The sequence below is a fragment of the Rhea pennata genome, chromosome 5 (assembly GCF_028389875.1).
Source record: "Rhea pennata isolate bPtePen1 chromosome 5, bPtePen1.pri, whole genome shotgun sequence".
Classification (NCBI taxonomy): Eukaryota; Metazoa; Chordata; class Aves; order Rheiformes; family Rheidae; genus Rhea; species Rhea pennata.
This window is the reverse complement of record NC_084667.1, coordinates 12,043,078-12,060,956: the sequence shown is the minus strand read 5'-3', so window position 1 is coordinate 12,060,956 and position 17,879 is coordinate 12,043,078. Positions and strand designations below refer to the sequence as shown.

General features: G+C 37.6%; 1 protein-coding gene across 3 annotated transcripts in view; it reads right to left on the bottom strand.

Annotated features, from left to right (window-relative positions):
* The window catches only part of RAD51B (RAD51 paralog B), a 401,002-nt gene that overhangs the window by 291,074 nt on the left and 92,049 nt on the right, over window positions 1-17,879 (bottom strand). The gene's annotated exons all lie outside the window — the stretch shown is intronic.

The following is a 17,879-nucleotide window of genomic DNA, read 5'->3' as shown; positions in this document are numbered from 1 at the left end:
ACCAAAGAAATATTAGTAAAGGCCTGAATATCTACATAATTCTGTACAAGATACAAGCTTAAATAAGACATTTACAAAGACTAATAACTAACAAAATGTGTATGTTAGGTTTGAGATTCAAGGTCAATATTAAATTTGATACTTTTAACTTTTTGTACATTTTTTGTTGTATTTCAGGACACCTCAATAAAATTAGATGTAAATCCACTTAAAGTTCTTTAGTGCTGCTTATTTTGCAAGTGAATTACATAATTATATAACTTGCATGTATTTCAGCTTCCAGAGGCATCTTCATAAATCAGCCCACTAGGAACACTGCAGAATAAATCTCTAGTACTGAAAAACAGTAAGAAAACAGAAGTAGCCTCATGCCTCCTGTATGTATATCAGCCTCTTCTACTCAGACTAAACGTATAGCATATAACTAAGGTTATATGAATTGGTAGTTTCCTCATTTGTAAGTGGTATTTCTTGCAGTTTACAGAAGATACCTTCCCAAGGCACTGTCTGATTATTTGAAAACACCACTGTGACCACCTGGCAGGAATATCAGTATTTTCAGTACAACAGAGTTTATTATATGCAATGCTATTGAATATATCAGTACTAATGCTTTGCTACACTCACTTGAATTTATTCTTTGCTCCAGATCATGGTAGTATTGCTTTTTGGTACATGAAAAAATTAAAAAGCTTTTGCCACACATCTGCAGGTCAATGACCAAGTGCTTCAAGACCAAGGCACTTAGCACTACAGCTGGCTTCTTATTCACTCAAGGCTGAGGCTTGATGTATAAAAAACAACACAGTGAAATTAGTTTATGTACATAAAGTAGGAGAGCAGAATAACACCTTAATTACAGGATGAGACAGAAACAGAATAAATATGGAGAAAAACTAGTATTTGAGGCTTTCTGAACAATTCATTCTAGAATCTAAAAAGGATCAATTTAACGGAACTGGCATTAATAATACCCAGTTGTAGGTCCCATTCAGAAAGCACATACAGTGCTTCACAGTGACCTTAACTCAGGGACCTCTTTATACATAAGTGAAACCTTTCTGGAAGAAAAAATAACCATCATGTATGCATATCTATTAAAAGGATTAAAGGAGCTAAGCTGACTTTGCACAGGTAACTTTATCACTACCAGTAATTTTTAACATCATATCAAAGACATGCTGTCTTAGGTTTTTAATTAAACATGAAAAATTGTGGTGTACAATAACAGCATGCCAATATTAAGATCTCATGCTTGCACCTCTTAGACACTACTGAAGTACACACAAAGAAGCAAGAGACTACTGTATGATCCATAAAATGCAATTTAGAGGCCCTTTCTTCTGCTTATTAACACACAGATACACAGAGACCAGCAACTCTGAGCTACCTGAAACACAGCCCTACCTAAGAAAGCCAGCTCTTAAAGATAGGATATATCATAAAACGAATGAATTCCTATTTTTCTACTGTTCCTAACACTAACAGTTTTTCTAGTTTGATAAAAGAGATGTATCAAAAGCACAAACCTTTAGATCTGGAAAAAAAACCAAACATGACTGTCATCATCTACTGAGACTCTAGTGACAATGGGATACTCGATTTTTATTTCTTTCAGAAATACATATTCAGTACAGTACTGAAGACCATATGATACCAAAGCTCAAATATTGTAAAATTTCTGTAACCACAATTTTGATAATCTATTGTTGTTCTTTGCAGTATGTTCAGAAAATATTGGAACGATTCACATTATATCAACTTGTTTTTTACACTAGATATTTAGAGAGGTGTGAATTTATTTTAAATTCTTTGTGTATACTTGTGATCTGCTACATCCTTCTACCAAGTGACTAAATGTGGACAGTGATTAAAGAATCCTATCCTTTGTCCGAAACCAGAGGAGAGTGAGAGGAAACTGGAAGAAACATACTGGTGAATACCTGAAGTCCTGCCTGCAGCACTATTCACTACTGGCTTTGATGCCTCAGTTACCAGAACAGTCAAACTGAAAATATTTATCTGAAAACAAGTAACCACTTCAGTATCTTTTAAACATTATTGTACACAGTTCTGTTATGTTGCCTAGAATATGGAAATGAAAAGAAACATGAATTTCTGGCCTTCAATGAGCACACAGCAGAATGGACTGATATATAGTAGAAGAGAAAAGCTTTCTTCATCAGCCAGTTTTCCACTGAAGTTTTCTAGTCCCTTACATATAGCTATGACTAACTCATCAGAAAAATCAAGGGAATATTCTTCTGTGCACAGATATCACTTAAATTAAACAATCAGAAATTTACTCAGTTACTGAGGATAGCAATTTTTTCTTCATGAGGCATGAAGGGAAATGCAAATACTTAATAAAGCAGGTCTTTAAAAAAAAATTACCTTTATTTGCAGGCCATCTCAACACAGCTTAAGCAGTCTGGAACACAGGGTGGATATTAGTATTAATTATTACTATTTTGCTATAGCAGTGTATGATGTAGTAAGTGATGGACATAAACCAGAATGTGAAAGTTAGTTTCCCAGTATTTAGGTGTGTTTCTAATTTCAGATTTGAAATTTTTTTCAACATTACAACATCAGTCTCTCCTTCTTCTAAAAGTCCAAGCCCGTTCTCTTGAAAGGGAATCCTAGATCAGTATCTCCCCCATAGCTTGAGGAAATTCAAATCTGGGACAGATTCCAGATCCAACTTTGCCAATTCGGACCCTATAGATGAAATAACATTCAAGAAATGCGACTTCACCATTGTGATCTCCTCCTTCCCGTTTCTCCTTTCTTCTCTTCCCCAGATATGCACTAGTTGGCTCCAGCCTAGCAGCTTCTTTAAGGATGGGGTTAAAAATCAGTCAGACACTTAGAACTTCCTGGATCACATCAAATAAGTACATTATTACTTTTACAGCCATATAAACTAAAGGTTGGTTTGTGTTAATTTTCTAGATGTACTTCATTGTATAACACAGTCTGAAGATCTGAATTAGATTTAAACAAAATAAGCACACTAATATGAGGATCTGGGAAAGGGGAGAGAGAAATCTAAGCTAGACTAAAGCCCTGCTAGAGCACTCTGTGCATTAAGACAGAAGTTTATGTCCAGCTGAACAAACAACTAACAGACAAATTCCGAATAGCGGCAGCAGTTAAAAAGCTTATTTTAAAATATAACACATTCATTTCAATCCCTATGGAAAAGGTAATCACCAATTGGCTTGGAACAGCATCAGGACTAGTTCAGCAGAACCATTTCCTTAAATAAATACATTGCTTGCTCTCAAGCACAGAAGGATAGAATGGCATACAGTTCATTTGCTATTGCCCTGCTCTCTCCCACCTTGAAATATTTGTGTTTGGATAATGTTGACCAGTGGGACATATGTTCCTGTGCCTCAGTTCTGAGGAGGTCAAACTGTTTTCTTAACTTGCTCTACTTCCCTAAAGAGAAATTAATTATACAGAGAGTGAAAGCAACAAAAGCAACTTTCGTTTCTGCCATGCCTTTCATGTCTAATGATCCGAAAACACTTCACATGCTGAAATTCCTCTGGATCTGGGGTGCAACACAGAAGCTCTTCTGCAGCTTGTGGTAACAGTGCACAGCAGTCTGGGTACAAGGCGGGAAAGAATATAGTAGTATACAACTTCTTACTCTATCCTATGTCTGGCTCTTCCCCCCCCCCCCCCACATTTCTACAGTCCCTGACAGAGACCTTAGGAAAATCAAAATCTTAAATCCTGCCAAAATTCATAAATCGCAGAGTTGGAGCAATCCAAGCTTTGCTGTGGTTTAAAATGATACTAAGCAGAAATGGGTAGTAGTAACAAGTAAAATAAAGTAGAATTAAGCAAAATAAGGAGTGAAGGAAGTGGATTGAGAATGGGCCTAGTAAAACATGAGTTACTAATGTATGTACATAAAATATCTGCTTGAAAGTACAACTTTTCAAATGAAAACATCTGGAACCAGAAGAGAGACGTGTAAGACAGTAACAGCCTTAATGCAAAGTTCTACCAACTGAATCCTAGATATAAAATTGCTGAGAGCTAAGATCACACACTACTTAACTACAGTTACAGCCTGAAAATTTCACTGAAAAGTGTCATATACGTGTATTCCATAATATAAACAATCGTATTACTTGACAGGAAAAAACTATCAGGATGCTCTGTTATTAAAAGTGAAAATTATAAAATAATCATCCAAAGGGAAGGCTTCTGGAAAAAGAATAAGTGAAGCCTAGACAAAGCCAGCAAGCAATTATTATGCCAAATTTTCCTTGTTTCATGAAAGACACACACACACACAAAGAAACAACACTTTCCAAAGGCTACCGTACGGAAAACTGCAAATGAATAATTTTCTCAAATGTAAGTTGATGCACTGTTGCAGTGAAACAAGGCAAAAAGCATGTGCTTCTCCAGGAGCAACACAGAACAGTAAGCATAGGTCTGAAAGGTGTTTTATGTTAGAACGTTTTTCAGAAAAATAAGTTCATGGTTGGGAGTAAAACAGTCCCCCAGGAGTTAAATATATATTGACTTTCATATGGAAAAGAGGGACTAAAGACATTCAAGAGCAACAGCACATTCAAAAGCAGTGTTCCCCAGACACATTCATTACGGTAGCTCTGCAGCCTTGGACTTCTGATCAAAAATGGCCAACATTAACACTTTTGTAGCTATTTTGTCTCCCAGATTCAGTTAGGCTTCTTGGAGATGCCACAGCAGCACAGCTGTAATGTTTGGAAGAAGCCAAGTCTGGACTCACACATCAGAGTTCATTCGCCAGCTGAGAACCACAGACAGACTTTCCCTCAAATCCCATCTCCCCAAAGGTGTCAGATCTTCACTGCCTTCCACTCAGGAGTTGGTGAAAAAAGCGACAAGGATTTCAACACCGCACTGAGTCTGAGCTGTGGTACAATGTCCAGCAGAGCTTCAGATTCAAGACTAAATATCACATGTAGGACCTAAAAGCTGTCAGCCTTGGGACAGCAGTTAAATTCCAAGGGGCAAAATGTCACAGGACAACAAAACTGAGAGTGGAAAAGGCAGAGCCTTGAGGGACACAAGTATACAATACAGAAGGTAGAACCAAAGATAACTCCCTCAAGAAAAATGTCAGAAATAGAATAGGTTCTCCTATTTCAAGCACTGTGCTACAAAACATGGCAATCAAACAGTGAATGGAGGACCTTTTTAACAAGTACTAATGAGGCAGATGGAAAAAAGCTCTTGGAATGAGCTCTGCAGCAGGTGTTATGGGGATAGTCCATGCAGCCCACGGTGCAACGATGGTGCCCGTGCTGCTGAACAATCAGTCCCAGTGTCTTTTCAATAAATGGAAGGAAGTATATATAAGTTAATGCAGAGTTAAGTTTGAGTGGGCTCCAAATACCTCGTTGTAGCTTCCTTGTATTGTAAACTCTGCCAGAGAGCATTTTGGGTTTTTGTTTTGTTTTGTAAAAAAACAGCAAATGTTTTCCATTGAATCCTTGCCTCCAGATGAAATGGAAATTTTGCAAGCCATTTATCATCAGCTGGCTTCTAAACTGGGCTTTCAGTATCAGAAAGGATAGCAAGAAAAATGACCAAAAGGCACCAAAAAGGAAAAAGTAATATGCTTTAGTATCACTGAACCACTGCTAGGCATACAACTGTGAAGTTAATTTGAATTATTTATATATAATTTTATTTACATTTTGAACTTCAGAAAAAGTTGTGAACAGGAAAAAAAAATAAAAAGACTGCTACCAAACTACACAGTAACATGTAGTCTCATCACTAATTTGACAGGGTAACATTACCACATGATGCAAAGAACAAGATATGTGGCAATAAAAAAAAATAATCCTTTCACTTCCCTAAGGCTGTCAGATCAGTCCTTTAAATGGGATACAAGACATTGTGTGAGCACTCCAAGCACAGTAGCACGTCTGTGAATGGTAATCACTAATGTTACCTACCACAGTAAAGCTTGTCCCAAGCGATAAGCTGAGCTCACTTCAGCCTCCTCTTACAAAATCCCAGGAAATCTTTGATTATGTATCCAAATCCTTGCAAAGGAAGATCACAGTTCAACTTCAGCTATAAAAGTAGCATCTTTCTTCAAGATACCTAAAAACACATGAACTATGACTTTTAAACACTAGTGATCGATCAAAACACTGTAATTAAAAATGTAACATAGTGTTCAATACTTGAGATGAACTCTTATCTGTGAATTATTTCAACACCATTTCATTAAATCCCAGTTGTCCAAAAACAGTGAAAAATTCTTCTCCTTTACAAGAAGTATGCACTTCAGTAGGGTACAGGGAATTGAATGACAGCAAAATTGGCTCTCACTGCCCTACTTTACCCTCCATCGCAACACAGAAAGAGCTGAGGAAACACAGGTCAGGGTTAGCTTAGGACAAAGACAAGTCCTGCCTTTTGGGAACAGGAAAGCAGTTTAACCTCTTTCAGCGGTTACTGTGCCTCTCTAGATGCCTCAGCAGATGAGGTGAGGTAAGTGCTCTGCATCTGCTTCAGTGAAGAATCAGATGTATTAGCCAACCCAGCTGACGTTCTGATGAATGGTCCAAAGGGTATTTATGTGATCTGTTTGCCAGCTTAGCGATAGTAACAAACTTCTTGCACTGTTTCAGTTAAACATGAAGCAATAGTCTGCCTATGTCCTCGGTATCCCACAGGAGCAAACGGGAGATAAGAGAACTGCAGTGACTGAGGAAAGCCAAAATGCTTCGTAGGATGAGCTCTGCGTAACAGCAACTCATACGCAATCCTTTGAGATAGTACTTTCAAAAAGAATAAACGGAGGAGAGCTAGAGTCCCTTAGGACTCAACCTTTCAGAAGGAAAGGCAAGCAGAGAACTATTCATGGCTTACTTGAAGGAACAGCAGCCAGAGGGCCACTGATGCTCTGAATCTTCTCAAGGAAGTGGAGCTAGACTACTACCCTGGCCATATAAGAATCTCAACTATGAGATCCTTTTAATGTTTTTTGTATTTAGTCCATAAGGTTTTATTATCCACTGTCGTACTGTGCCAAGTGCTTTAAAGTAAAAAGACTACCACAGATTTTCTAGTGCAATTATGCCAGTTTTCCCCTCAGTACTTTTCAGTCTGTCAAAAAGTTGTGTTGACATTGTGCAACATTTGCAATGTGAGCAAATCTGAATGCTACATGATAAAACTACCTTTTTCCCAGTTTGGTATGGGGAGCAAGAAGGGAGGGTATCAGGTTCCTCCCACAAGAACAGTATTACTGTAGATTAAGCAAAGCAACACTCAAAGAAAGCTTGGCTTCCTTACTTATATATCCACTGCTCTCATAAATTTTCAAGATTTAATAATGTATTATGGTAAATTTACAAGGCAATTCATTTTATCTCATCTGCTACCCAAAGTATTCACAATTCTATTTTCAATTCCTATGAAAACGGAGACTTTAAAAACACATTAAGGAACCCTGTGAAAATGTTGCCTTAAATGAAAACTTTCTGAATTCTCCACTAGGTATTTGACATCCTGCAGCTTAAAGCAGCCTTTTAGAAAAGAATCTTTCCTTTCAATCACTATGAATCTTTCGCACATAAAGAAAAATCACTGCTGTTTCTAGGATACTATGTCATCTACCTTGATAGCACAGGATGGAAAAAGCACTCAACAAGTTAAGTATCCGTTTTGGGTGTTGTTTTGTTTTGAACATATTTAAGATATGAAAGTCTATGGCAGACAGGGAAGTACAGAGAACCGTTTCCCTTCTCCTTCCCCCTTTTCTCTTAGCTCTGTCTGGTCTCAAGAATCCCTCTTCCAAAGTAAGTGCCCCCCAAAAAAATACCCACATGCAGATCTATATCCTAGCTTGCTCTTTGTGTTCCAGCTTCAAGCATTTGCTAGGCTCATCTCTGTTTTTAAACCAAGTCACAGATCGTCTCTTACTACAGCCCTGTGTCCATATACACATTTTCTCCAGCAAAGCATCCAACATGCTGGTTCAGCATGGTAGCCTGAAACATCCCCTAATTCTAGTCCTAGTCTTTGCAGAACCACATCAAAACCATTCCAACCACCAATAGCTCTCTGAACAGCTTTGGAATTCAGGCTATACCAATATAAAAAAAAAAATCCCAACATTGCCAACACCAAATAGTCTCCATTAGCTATCAGCGTCCACTCACCCACACATAAATATTTTAACTCTCTTTTAAACTGAATCGGAGTTGAACCAAAGAATTAAGCTGCAAAAATAGACAACTTACACATCTTAACCCTCCAACAATAGCACCGACATCAGCTATATCCTGGGAACAACTCCAGTGTGACAAGGTCTTTTTGAGCGAAAGCAGCTGCTCTAAATATATTAGACTGTTATGCAGTACATGGTGCTTTGCTATCTTTCCACCTTGCCTAGCTTGACTGCTCTAAAATAACATGTTATTTTGTGGTGGGTGCTCATTCATTCCAAATGCACCCAGTGGAAAAAGTCACAATCTTCAGGTTTCTAGGCACTTCCATAAGACAAATAATAGCAGCATATCATCAAGTGATAACAAGGAACTGTCCTTTAGGAACTGGCCACCTAGCTGCCCTCTTGACTTCTGAAACTTGCATGATCCGTTCCATTTGTTAGCATGGACTGACAACAAAGAATCGTTTTGGAAGGCCTGGGTCATGTTGACACAAAAGAGTATTTTGTATTGGAATTTACGTCATTTGAAATGCAGAATTTAATTTTTACATTACACATGGATGAAAAGATCTGACAAGATCTCTTTATGCTGTGTATATTTTTAAACATCTGCACATAAACAAGGAGTCATTCACAATGAGTTTATAGTCTAGTTAAAAATGAAATACAATGAATGACTGTAACAGACAATAGGTAGCAAGACAAGAAAATCAGAGGAAGTATGTTCAGACTACACAGATAGTTCCTTAGATAGTACATAAAGGATTTCACCACAGATGTTTTGCTGCTCCTGATGAGTAGAAAACTATTGCCAACACTTGTGTTGGCTTGCTTGATCATCATGCATTTTCACCGCAGTCACAGTGATTTTGCTCAAATCACGACAGCTTTGGAGACAAAGCCATCAGAAACCAACTGTATCTTTCTGTGCCACAAGAGCTGCCACAGCTGCCCTGGTACATCAGGGCACAAATTTAAGGAATTTTCCACCTTTGGGTTGCAAATGTTTCTTGCAGTTGTTGTAATTGTACTGGAATTGTTTCTACTAAGCTTCCACTCGCTGTTTGCTTACCCACATCGTATCAAAGCACATAGTTATTTGGTTTAAAAAATACACTGCCTTCTTCATGAAAACTTAAAAGAGACTGACCATTTTCCTCTCAAGGATAATAGTTGGAGAATACTCTAAAATATATTAATGAAAACCTGTAAACAAGATGATGTTGTTCTTTCAGGCCAGACAGGCTGCTCCTGTTTTTCAGCCAGCCCATCAGGAAATGGTCATACAGACCCACAAAAAGGAGAAACCATCACAGAAGACAAATGTTTTAAAGCAGTGAAGCATCAAGTATGAACTTTAGTCTGATGTTTGAGGGATGTACTGTAACTTCAGTATTACTGTGTCACTAAACACGTTTCTAGAACGGATACCACCAGGGAGGTCAGATTATACACTTCACAGACTTACTCTGAGTTGCCAGGCTTTTCAGGACAAATTTTCTTGAGGTTACAGACAGACATTGTTCTACTCAGCAATACAAGGACATCAGTGACTGATGAGTCCAGCTCTCATTTCTAAAAATAGTTCAGATATTGCATTTGCAACATCTGCCTGACTTGAAGAGATTTGGGGTTCCAGACCTGACTCACTCTTGAAAACGACAACCAGGCTTTGCTGTCAGAAAAGAGAGCATCAGGTTACCTTTAAAAATCATAAGCTGCACCTTTTTGCGTTTTCCCATAGCACGTAGGGATTCACCAACTTCTCCTATGAATTTTTGGCCCATTCAAGTATGCATTTAGCCCCTGCCCAACTGCAGTGACTGTAGCGGCCTCTAACCTTTCAGCTACAGCCGCTCTGTTGTGTCTCTTCTGAAATTTATCTTTTGTTGAAATTTTTCCATAATGACTGAAATCTGGAATGGATTTCCCTTACAATCTGTGTAAATGTCTGATCATTATTTTAGTTTGCAGCACACTTTTGGGACTAATCTTTAACTGCCTGGAACAGGAGAGGGGAAAGGATGAATTAAATGACCTCATAGCCTTTTTCCATCTCTAGAATCTGTGTTTTTACATGTTTTTAATGTAAGTACAAACTTTACCACGCTGATATATACACTCTGCACAGAAAGTCACGTGTGAGTGCTCTTTAATTCTTCAGCTTGAAGGGCACAATCCTCTCCACTGATTTTTCTAATCATTAACTATTTGCCCTCTGGGTGGCATTCAAAAGACAGTTTATAGAGAAGAGGAGGCACAGCTCTGCTCCCAGACACAAAACAACACTCTGCTCTTGCGGCAAAAGAGCTGTTACTGGAAGAAAAAAAAAGTAAAATATTTACTAACACACAGCTAAATCTCAGTTTCTGTTTTAATAAATAGAGTTCAGCACAGTGTAGTCTATAACAAGTTAATCAGTATTTTAGGCAGGAAATAACAAGCATGAGAAAGGCAAATAGGCCAACTGAATCTAGTCTAAGAACTGAGAAGCTGGAATCACCCCAATGCTTCTTTTGCTTGAGACTAAAGAGGTTGTTCAGAAAACTATAGCAATGACTTAAATATGAAATATGCCACAGAGGAACTCTAGGATTTGCATAAAAAAGCCCACGCTAAGAGTGTCTTTAAGATTCATCTGTAAATGGAAGAAGGTTGTTCCCCTTTAATTTGGGGTAAAAATTATGATTTGAAGCCTACAGAAAACAGATGCAAGAATTTTCAGAAAAGGGGATCTATGCTAGGGTTTCATGCACTGTGGAACAAGACAGTTTAAATTCTATAAAAAATGTCTCTGGTTTAATGGATTATTTTATCATTAAACCATACAAGTTTCAAAGGTGCCATATTTTGCTATGCCAACAGCAACGAGTCAGGAGTGCTAAAAAGGCAAGATTAAAGAAGTAACCCAGGCTATACCACTTCTTTCCGTTCAGTCAAGATCCGCCCCCCCGGCTTGGTGTTGTACATACTACTTGTGGACATTATTCAACCACCTCATTCAACGTGAAAGTCACTCAAAAGTGGCCACCAAATACTTCCTATCAATGTGGCTCACTTGTTTCCTAATCCAAAAGCACATATTCATAGCATTGCACTTGTATTTCAGCAACAGCATTTCTTTAAAATCCTGTGTCCACATAGTGCTGCATTACATCAATTACACACAGCATTAGAAGAATTGATTCCAGCCTCACAATATTCTGGTCAGTTTTGAAGATGAACTACAGGATACCAAGAAGAAAAAAGGAGACACACCATCGTCCACCCAACTGCTGCGCTTCTGAACTGAGCCACAATGTTCCTACTTCTTCTGGACTGCTCTCTACTACATGAGAGCAGTCCAAAGGTATTCCTAGTTATTTTCACTAGAAAATAGATTCTTTTGCATTGGAAAATCTGGAGAGAAAAATGGAGAAAAAGCAACTCTGTAATACCAATAAGAACTTCAACTCATGACTCCAAAAATAAATACCTGATTCTTCTCCCTCAGATACTCAAACCACAAACTCTTTATCCAGTTATCAAAGGACCAGAGATTTCAACTACACCATGTTCGTGTATTCAGATTTCAGTGATGAATTGAGAGAGCATGACCACGTTTTTCCACATTCAGTTAAAAATACACAAATATATGCTGACAGATCTTTAAGGGGCCTAATGAAAATTTAGCAACCAAACTAGAGAACATTAGAAAGCTCTGCATCAAAATTATTAGAGTTTAAAGGCAATGCCTTATCATCAGTGGGATTTTAGCTCCTGAATCAGTTGGCAGCTTTTGAAAACATTATCCCTATGATGACCAAATACTTCCAAATGGAAGAAAAAGTTAAATCTTTACATAGGAAGCCCAAATTGTTCATCAGTGTGTCTTGGCTCTGATCTGCAGAACTTGTGCTTTCTGCATTTCTATAGAAGAAACAGTCCTACTCCAGCTTTTAGAAGCACTTCTACTTTTTACAGGAACTATTTCTCTCAGGACTTTGTATTAAGGGTAAAAATAATGTAAACTTGCAGTCATGTGTATTAAACAGATATAAATGAACTTCATGGAATAGGGTATTTAGCCTTAGCAATTAATGACCTAACTGATATTATCCTTTTGGAATAATCACAACCTAGTAAAAGTTTTACATCTCTTTTCAAAATACCAGATACATGACAGCTTTTAGTAAGACACGACAGGGAGGTCACTGAATATACCTTTAACTTTACAGTTTATTTGAGGAAAGTCACCTTTCTAATAACTGATCCATGCTACTAAAAAGTCTAGCAGGAATTATTAGATGATCATTCATATATTGAGTATAACCAAATATAAATCCATGTGGTCATGTGCACAGCCTACTACTTAAAATCTTTCCATCTATGTACTGAATCTTCTTTTCCTAATTTATTTAGGCTCCAGAGTCACATGGCAAACATTTCATAGGGCATCCAGATAAGACAACTGCAGTGAGCTCAGCAATGACAGAAAATAACTGCAAAGCTGCTGCCTCTCCAGTTTATTTTTTAATGGAGTGCAGCTGAAATGCAGCTGGAACACAGCTGTCAGCTTTTATTTCCCAAATCTACACTAAAATAACAACACTAAAATAACAACTACAGCTTGATCACATGATAATTACCTCTGAATTAGAGTCCTGGGTTTGAGACATTACACACAATTAAAAATTAGCCAAGAGCCTGAGGATGACAATAAACACAAGGCTGAAAAGCTTGTTTTTCTGGATTCATTCCTCTTAAACTTTTGTTAATTCAATACACTCTTCCATGAGTTAAACATCTCAGTAACAACACGAACACTTTGCTCTTCCTCAGTGCTTTTCAAACATTGCCCTCCAAGAAAACTTTGCAAATACCAAAACACTTGAACGCAAAATAGGTATATTGACAAAAAGTAATGATCTGAAGCTGAAGGGAGCCTTAGGGTTGATTTTGAAAGCTAACAAAATTCAACCTTTAACGGCTTCTCATTTTATCTTTAGAAACTACAGGTTTTTGAAGTAATTAACAAACAAAAAGCAGTCCCAATTTTGCCACCCAGTAAAAACATTTTCTTGATGCAAAACACAGAAAATATGTTGACATGGAAAAGTATAAAGATCAACTTTAAGGTAATTCAGGAAAAACAAAAAAAAAAAAGAAGCAAAAGAAGCAGAGTTTTGTTCATCAACCAGATCCAGGCAATCAAATTAAACTTCTTATAATCCATTTATCTTAGTGAAATGTTTCACAAGAGATGAATTTGGTCAATAAGACTATAGCAAAAATATATCCGCATCTATCTCAAAAGGAAGAAGTGAGATCCAGAAATCATTCTGTGAGCTGAACACCTCTTCACATTCATCATAATCTTTCTACTTATCTCATCTAGCATTACTTACTACAACTTTAGGACCTATAAGCATCAATAAAATCCCCAAAATCAAGACAGGAAAAAAAATCCACTCTACACTGACCCATTCTGACCATGAAATCCATTAAACATCCCCAGCAAGTAATTTTTAAATACTCTCTCACAAGCAAGCAGAGCAGAAATGAGGTGACAATGACGAATTCTACATGTGTTAATATAAACCATCACTTTATAGAATAAAATCATTTAGAAAAAATATTTCAAGATGAAACACATTTTTGGCAGATTTAAGATCTGAGCAGGATGAGCTTCACATTGATATGCTAAAGAACAGAAAAAGCTTCATGACCACATAGCAAATGCGCTATCAAATTACAGAGTACATTTAGCTAACAGCTATTTAACAACATAGCTTTTGAAAGAGGAAGATGAGGTTCCATTTTTACCACGACAAAAACTGAGGCTCCGATAACCTGTTTTGCTCATGGTTCCCGGCTTGTAAAAGCACACAAGCAAAAAAACCCACAAAACAAGCTTGCCCTGTTGAAAGAAGCAACACTCTCCCCAGACCTTAAACTCCTACTCCTCAAGCTTAAGCTCTAAGATCTCAACTACTGCAACTTTGACTTGAAGTCATTAACCAAACAATAAAGATGTGGATATACTTTTTTTTAAAATTCCAAGATACTTGAAAGTTCACTATTAGCTTGGAATGTTCATTCTTCTAAAATAGGTGGAGATACAAAGCCAGAGGAGAAAATCTATTTTAAAGTTCGGGGTTTTTTTTAATTTAAGAAATTGTTTCTCTTCAGCATAAGAAACTCAAATGCAGTAGGATGTAGGATTCCGTTAGTTTCAATGACTTTGGTATTAACTTTCAATTTTATTATTTTTCAATATAAGAACTTATCTTAAGATGTCTACACTTAATTTACAGTTTCTCTTTACAATTCTTATCCACTGATGTTATTCTGCAACAGGCTTCTTGACTAAACATCACACTTGTTGCCACCAGCATAACATCCAAGCTTTTAAAAAGCAACCTTTAGCCAGCTCTTTTCAAGAAACTGCACGGCATTTTACTGTTACATAACCTTCTAAAACATTTCAAGTTCTCCATGTGAATGACCAAATAACTAATTTTCTCTGGCTTTAGAGATACAGGCAAGATTTAATACAAACACATACTGCAACGTTCAAGCAATTCAACTTCAGCCTGAAACCTGCCTGCTTTTTCCACAATAATCTCCCAAAGGAAAAATGAAAAACCAAAATGCTAGTTTAAAAAGCAGAGGTAATTTAGAGCACCATTATAAAACAACAGTGAAGAAAGAAAATGAAGGAAGAAAAACATATTGAAGCTGTGGTTCTGGCAAAATTGGCAGGAATTACTATAACGCCTGTAAAGGCTTGAGTCGAGAATGTAAACGGTACCCACAATAACAAACGTTTTTGTGAAATAGCAGCTAAAGAAATAAACAAATTCTGACTCTTGCTAAACGACTGAGCTAAATAACGCATTTTTTTAAACCCGCAGTTTAAAAGGTCCCAGTCGAATTAATTGTAGGCCAAATTATTTGGAGTAAAAACTGATAACTGGGCCTAAGATCAAATACTGTAAATATCCAGTAGTTTGCAGTACTGAGGAAGAACAATGCCTAAAAATTAAAACATACCATACCAAAGCCAAAACACCAGAACGTAAGAACACAAGGCAAGAGGAACGTTTTCACAATGCAGAAAGTGTCTACAAGCAATTAGTACAGTAAAAACAAAATCACTACCCTAACACATTTGCACATATTCCAAGAAATAGAAAAGCAGAGCGCATTCATAGATGTACATTTGGACTGCAAAGCTCTGACTGAAGAAAATCAGGACTCTTTGCAAGGTTTTTCCATGCACTTATAAAACTAAGCTCTCCAGTGGATTGGTTTGTGACTTGGAAAACTTGTAAACAAGTATCTTAAGCAAAATCATGAAACTCGGTGCAAAAGCAGCATGAGCAAGAGTACAATGAAAGACAGATGACATAAGAGATAAAAATGAGATAAGGCTCCTGAATTTGCTTCCTATGGTTGGATATAAACAAGTCCAAGCTGCAAAACCATACCCTCGTAAAAAGAAATCAATAGAACAGGAAGTTCAAGGTGTGCTTGAGTTAAAAGAGTGACAATTCAGATCAAATAAAAGTGCTTGTAAAGCAGAATATAAGAAAAACACATTAACAGAATTTGTTAATATTTCAAAAAACTGGAAGGCCTCAGAACCTAAAATTATTCACCTAAAGCTCTCTAACGTGTATACTCTTACGCTCCTAGGACGCGGCAGGTTAGGTGCCAGCAGCAGAGCCGGCTGAAGTGACTCACACTCCTTGTCCCTCCCTTCTCAACTCTGAATGTGCAGCAACAGCGGAGCTAAGGTGGACGGAGCAGCACGCCAACCACCTGCATTACTTTTACCACTCCAAGTCCACGACTGAAATTTGCACTCAGAAAAGGAGAAGCAGATCTGGAGTGTGAATCTACAGAAATCAAGAGACCTCTATTTCTCTGAGTGGCCTGTGTATATCCCCTGTTCTTTAGACTCCAATACTGCTCCCTGAAGGTAATGGGATAAAGATAGCAAATAGTCATAACACTACTTATTGAATAAGAAACAAGTCTTACTCTTAGGGAATGAATGACTGTGAAACTGAGCTGGGCTCTCAGTGGCACTTGTACAGGCTGAGAGCTAGGACAGGCCAGGGGAGCAGCCCACGTTCCCCAAGAGAAACGCAACGCTCTCCAGAATCCCAAGACTAGTGTCCTGGAAAAAGAGGGGGTCAGAAGTTGCTACCGGATACCTTCCTATGCCTAAGTACTGAAGTAAAGGTATTCTGGCACAGGTAAGAATGAAGGTATATGTTTTGTAGTTTCAGGCCGCACAAAATGAGTAGAGAATAGAAATAAAAATCAGTCATTGGTCAATGCTGTTCTGGGTCATGGTGCTGCTTTTGCCATTAACAACTGGAGAAAAACAAGAAAAGAGCGGACAGGGGAAATGAATACGCCCAATAGACTTCTAGTTCCTGGCAGCACAAAAAAAGACAACCATTTTCCTCTTAAATTGCTGTTTGAAGATGAACTTCTAACTTAAAAATTTGATCTTTTCCACCAGTGGTTAAGTGTACCATAAAAAAAGGAATTTAGCATTTCATCTGCCAAAACGTTATACATTATTCTGCAAAGAGGACAGCGTAACAAATTAAGTGAAAAACAGCACTTTCTCACAGTAAGGCAACGATCCTTTCCTTCACAGGATCCTCACTCTAAGATTTCAGAGTATTAGAAGTGATTTATATCAACAACAGTAGAACAAAAGCTTTTATTCTCCACTACATGAACTCCAGGTTTTTACCCTAACTGTGGTACATGCTTCTTGCTCGCATGAGAACATAACCGAAGTGTATCTTATGCTCTACTAATCTGATGTAAAAAACACAGCTCAGAATGTATGCTTTGTACAGGCATACAAAGTTCCTTTCATATGGTTTATATATAAACTATAGCTATTTATTAGGCAAAAAAATTAAAAGCAAGCAGTGCAAGGATCATTAACAATGATTAGGGACAGTTTGAGAGTGCTGCCTGGTGGCTCAGAAGGAGCAGCTGGAGTTTACATCTGTTCAAGGGCACACCTTGTACTTCTTTTGGCCTGAGCCTTTGGATATATTCGTATGATACCTACATTTATGTAACAGCAAGCCTCAAAAACACAGACTGAAACTGAACTTCACATCTCTGGACACTTGTAATGTCTCATGTCCAGTTGCAGCTCTTACCTTCCAGCCCAGATGGGCATCACGGGACTCGGCTTCTTGTTCATTACCATGAAAATGACAGTTCCCTGGGTTTACACAGTTGGTCAATTTATAGTGCAGATCTTGAAATGTGAACACTACTCTGAAATTTTCTTTGTTTTTGTGTTCTTATTAAATATTTTTCTGCATGCATCGAAAACCATGGCTAAAAATCGCAGCCATTTTCTTAACAAACACACTCAAGAGCTATTGCTTCCCACTTCACAAGGCCAAGAGAAGGACGTTCAGTCCCATTACAAGCACCCTATAGAAACACATAAATCACTCATAAAAAATGTTTTTCTGTTAATATGGCAAGGAGATACAAAATAAGTAATACCCTACACAAAAATTATCACAATATTACTAGAGTTTATTCAACCTGCAAGAATGTTATCAAATCTTAAATCATGTCCCTCTTCCTTTTCCCTCCCCACATGCATCAATGGACTCTTGTGTTTCAGTCTGCA